Raw genomic sequence first — 5,850 nt, 5'->3', positions numbered from 1 at the left:
CACAGTGTGTATCACCAAAAGGTGAGTTGTTATAGAGTTCTCATTTTCTTTACCTTTCAGATTTATCCTTGAGACTTACTTTAAATTACCTGCACACCCTTATTAGATGCACCTTTATACTTGTTTCCCACTATAAGTGAATGCATGTGAGGGAAAAGTTAGATTGGGATTTATATTGGATCAAGCCTATCCTTGTTTATAGTCATCTATAGAGACATAGGGAGGATTAAGCATGGAATAGCTATTAGTCATTTGCAGAGTCAATGTAGATATAAATAAGGATGAATTTATGGTGAGCTAATGAGGGTCAAAGATCAAATGTTAAACCAAGCTACATAGTAGATGGATCTTGGTGATCCAAGAATTTTATTTAATATTGGGAGGAATCAAGCTATTTGTAATACTCAAGAGATTGCATTGATGTTCATCCCAGACTTATCAAAGGTAAAAATTCACATAGTCTCACCTCTGCTTATCCAATGTGGTATCTTGGCCTAGTCAATTGGCCATCAACTCTAAGAAGATGTCATAGGATGAGATAGATAGCGAATGCTCTAGTAACACCAACAACAGTAGTAGGGAATTTTTTATTAGTAATTTCTCTAGGGGTAATGGGTTTGGAAGGTCATGACCAAAAATAGAAGTTGTTTGGGCTAGTTCTATTTGGGAAAGCAACTCGTAAGACAAAGAGAGATGCAAACATACTGGGGTCTATTTTTAGTGTCATACCTCTTCCAATTCCCTGCAAATAGATGGGAATCCTATCCTTTAGTACTTCTAATATTCCATCACTTAGAAGCATACTCATAGACACACTATTTAATTGCATAAAAGTTCATGTGTACTTTGTAGGACATGATGATCCCAGGTCCATGCCTTTTATGCTTCTAGATCTTGCAATTCCTACCAACTCCATTGTGAAGGAGATGGCATCTCAATTGGTCAAAATCTATCTAGAATATCAGAGGACTACAAATAGAGGGATTTTTTTAGGAGTCCATGTGGAAGATGTATTGCAATGAAAGGAAAATATGGTAAATTATAAGGAAAAACTGCTATGAGATAGACAACCAAATGTTGGGCATGGTTCAAGCTATTTTAATGGATGCTAGAGTACTTCAAATATTTCAAGAGGGTTTTGAAGGGGATCTAGTGTATATGAGAGAAAATTGGAAGGATTGTGGGATTCAGAGACTACAAAATTTTACATGACAAATTCTGTTGGCACAAGGGGTCCTAAGCTGCACATTTTCTTACCAAGGGTTTGATTTGACTTTTTCTACCATTAGGTTATATAGATGTCTATGTATTTTGATTGAGATCAAATGCTGAAAATACAATGAGGGAAAATTTTATTAGAATTAAACAAGTTTGGTATTAGGAAGATGCCTAGGTGAAACACATTGTTAGAAAATTCACCCTAGTGTTGGAGTCAAAACTTCAAATATAATAGTAAGTAATGAATGAATAATAAATTGATATTTGCATTCATAAAAAAATTTAAGTTACAAGTATTTGGTAGTGCACCCGCAATTTTGTGCAACCACGTTGAATCCATCTCCTACAAGGGTTTCTAGCTCATGAATACCCAGTCTAGATCTTTTTTTGTTTTATAGAATAATCTACAAGAGAAAGCATTATTATTAAATGCATTTTATTTTCTTCTAGTTGGCTCAAATTCCCACTAAAGGTGCCAAATTAAAAGTGGTAACACAATTTTTATTATTTATATAATTGTGTGTGACAATTTAGATATGTATAATAATATTTATATAAATATAATATATTGCAGTATTTATAGAAATAGACTTTTTTGTTATTGAGGAAGAGAAGTCATTTATTCATCTTTTTAAACATAAAATATATATTATTTCCATGGTAATATAAATATTAGATTCATAAAATATCATAAGTATGAAAAAAATGATATTAAATAGACAATAATTTACAATGTATTGTTTAGAATTTGTAATTAGATTGAATTATTTTCTAAAAAATTAAAAAATTGATAATCTCTTAGATATTGGTTCAATTTTACTTTTAATTTAAAAAGAAATTATCATATACAACTACCCAAATGAAGCATGCATGACTAGTATATATTGTTATAAACAACATGACATGTAAAGTAAAGCTCATTGACCACAATACTGCCACAATAAAGAAATATTGTATGAAGTAATGTTGATTCTCATGGAAGTACAATCTTATTTTATTAAACTTCTAGACATCCTACCATTTTTTTTTGTCATATTGCTTTCCACTAGTATAGACAAATTTGTTGCAACAAAAAAAATATATCTCATGCTCCTAGATATCTATAGAATACAATGATTGTTCAAGGAAATAGAATTAGTTCATGGTGAATAACCAAATTTCTACCTAGAGTCAAAGATACCGTGGGGATAAATGTTTGTTAAATAGACACAACTTCAAGACTTCTACAAATAAATATTTTTGTATACAAAAGACTAATTATCTAGTCACTTATTTAGTCATCTATTTGGTAGTTTCTTAGTCAATTTTATTTGCTTGATATTGTGATTTTACTCAGTGACTAAATTAGTCACCTATAGCTGTAAATTTTAAAGAAATAGTGGAATATGATCAATTTAGTCACATAAATGAAAAATTTAGTTGTATGACTAAAATTTTTAGTCACATAGTCACATATTTTCCAATAATGTTAGCATGAATGTTGATGATACTAAATTGGGGAAGTATCTTAAGCATTGGAGAGGATTGACATGTTGCACTCATGACTATGTTTGTTATTGATGTCAACATAGTAGTAAGTTTGTGAAGACTAGTAGAGTAGTAGATAGAGATCTTAGTTTTACAGACGATGTTTTGATTGTCTAATGATGTACATTCATGGACATGTTTAGTATAGTGTCCTGATGATGAGGTTATAGGCATAGAGTCTAAGTAAAAAATGTACAAAAGTTATACCTAATTTATAGAGAGAAGTGCAAAGATAGAGTACCTAAGAAGCCATTTCTAATGTTTCCATTATATCCTTTGACAGTGATATAATCTATTGATGTGTAGTTAGCCAGTGATAGAGGATAGTTTGATGGAGATGTTAGCAAGTGCGTAGGTCCTGAAGTTGCATGTGTGAAGTTTTGTATATACTGTGAGCTAACAATACTATTGTAATTGTAAATAATTGGGAAAGCCTCAAGGTTGACTCAAGGAATTATCTTGAGGATATGGTATAAAGGAAAAATATTTTCCTTGATTATAAATCTGTTCAAAGTGTGAAAAGGAGCAGAGCATTTACCAAATATGTGTAAGCAATCCAAGGGATTATTGGCTACAAGTTTTGTGATTTTCTTACAAGATCAGAAGGAGCAAAAGCCTGATTGACAGGACAAAGAAAGAGGAAGGAAGTATAATTCATTTCTATTATTCTACAAGGAATAATATAGAGATCATTTGGATAGTGGGTTCATCGATCTTTCCCTTGAAGTTGTTTGGGCAATGGGTCTAGCTATATTCCACAACACCTAATAGGGTTGGAATATCCTAATAGGGATTCAAAGTCTCCTAAAAATGACTATTATATACTAAATATTATTCTAGACTCCTAATAGGGTCCATCTTCTAACAAGGAATATTTATATTAGTACATCATCTTGTGTGTACCATCCCCACCATGGTTTTCCCTCTGATCAAGGGTTTCCCTAGTTAACATATTTGGTATTATTATGCATAAGTATCTTGTTGTGGTTTTTGATTATATTTCTCATATGGTTAAATTTTAATAAGGTTGATAATTATGATATTAGTTGGATAACTGATTCACACCCCCTAGTTATATTGGTGGACTATATACCCTAACAATTGGTATTAGAGCATCAGGTCCTTGAAGGATAAGCTTAACATGTTTGGGAGATCGATGGAAAATATTTAAAAAAAGGATAGTCCTATATTTTATGGGGCCAACTATGATATTTGGAAGGATAAGATGAACACTCATCTACTTTGTATGGGTCTAGGTTACTAGCTTTTGACAAAGTGTGAAAGAATAATTGTAAAAGAAGAGAACCTTTAGGAATGTAGAGAAATAGAGAGAGATTTATTCATGTGTAACATGAGAGCTAGAGAAGATTTACAATCATATCTTTCAAAGAATGAATACAGTCAACTAAAATCACTAGAAATATCTCATAATATTTGAAAAACATTAGAATCTATTTTTGAAGGTGATACACATACAAAAAGAGTAAGATTAAAAAATTGGATATGTGCATTTTAAGATGCTAACATGATAGAAGATGAATCTGTAAGAAGCTATATTGGTAGGATATCATAGATTATTGTAGGAATAAAAACATATGGTGAAAAGATGGAAGAAGATGAGCTTGTGTGGAAGATCTTGAAGACTTTGACACCACCATTTAGGCAAGTAGCCCAAATTATTCAACTACTTATACCCTATGCTAAGGAGTTTAATAGGGAAGTGTTGCTTAGAAGATTGGAAGAAATAGAAGTAGGTCTAAGACAATCAAGAGAAATGACAAGAGTGGAGATATCTTTTAGTGCCTTGAATGTTCAGCCAAGTCTGTCTAGAAGTGCAACTATACATGGAGATTTTGCTAGTAGTAGCAGAACTAGATCTAATGAAGACAAAAAGATTGAAGAAGTTATAACACTTCTTGTGAGAAGATAAAAAGATGGTAAGAATATCTTTAAATTTTGGACTTGTTATGAGTTTGGTCATTATGCATCTAAATGTCCTAAAATAGAGAAAAAGTATAAGGGAAATTTCAATCCTAGGAGACCTAGGAATTGCTTGTATGCTAATGAAGAAGAGGAATTTAATGAAAAATGTCAGAGTGAAAGTGATGATGAAATAGGATTTGTAGCTATAAAGGAAGATGATCTTGATAGAGAAATTAGACAAGAAAAGACTCTAGTTTCCCAAGTTGAAAAGAAATCTAATTGGATAATAAATAGTGGTTGTTCACATCACATGACTTGTGATATGAATAAGTTTGTTAAATTCAAAAACTATGATGGAGGCATTGTTAGAGTTGGTAACAATGGAACCTGTCATATTACAGGGATTGGATCCATTACTTTAGATGGAAGAACTAACACTGGAAATGTTTATTTTGTTAATGGATTAAAGCATAATTTTTTGAGTGTTAGATAGTTGGTGGACAATGGGTATCAATTGCAATTCAAAAAAAAGACTTGCACTATCAAGGATAAGGATGGTAAGATGATTGAAAATGGAACTAGGTCCAAGGGAAATGTATTTTAGTTGAACCTCACTGAAATGACATCTTTGGTTGCTAGAGTGGATAAAAATTGGTTATGAAATAGGAGATTGTATCATATAAATTTTGATAATATTGTGAAAGTTAGTAGCACATTTTTAGTTAGGGATTTGACTAAGATAATAAAACCTACTAATATTGTTTGCAAAGAATGTATTTTGGCTAAGCAGAAGATGGTATCTTTTCTCAGCAAGAAGTTCATAACCATAGAGATGCTGGAGATTGTTCACACAAATCTGAAAATTCCCTCTAGAATAAGAGGATTCTACGGTCAAAGGTATTTCATAACTTTTGTTGATGATTTCACTAGAATAATGTGGGTAGAATTTCTTAGTGAGAATTCTGAAGCTTTTGAGAAGTTTAAGATATTTAAGAATAGAGTTGAGAATGGATTTGATGTTAAGATAAAATGTTTGAGATGAGATAGAAGAGGAGAATTCACCTCTAGGGAGTTTAATATGTGTAAGAATTTTTCTTAGGGAAAAATCACCCAAGATCAAGAAGCTCAAGCACTAGCACACTATGGACCAATAAAGTATGATCAAAATAAAAATATGAAAAA

At 31.6% G+C, this 5,850-nt stretch overlaps 1 pseudogene; it reads left to right on the top strand.

Moving 5' to 3' along the window:
- Nucleotides 1-523: 523 nt before the first annotated feature.
- On the top strand, nucleotides 524-1,268 carry LOC149571328 (protein MIZU-KUSSEI 1-like; annotated as a pseudogene).
- The last annotated feature ends 4,582 nt before the right edge of the window (nucleotides 1,269-5,850 follow it).

Source organism: Cupressus sempervirens, chromosome 2, assembly GCF_028749045.1.
Source record: "Cupressus sempervirens isolate cs-2001-9-10 chromosome 2, ASM2874904v1, whole genome shotgun sequence".
Taxonomy (NCBI): Eukaryota; Viridiplantae; Streptophyta; class Pinopsida; order Cupressales; family Cupressaceae; genus Cupressus; species Cupressus sempervirens.
The sequence above is the reverse complement of the archived record's forward strand: the minus strand, read 5'-3'. Positions and strand labels throughout refer to the sequence as shown.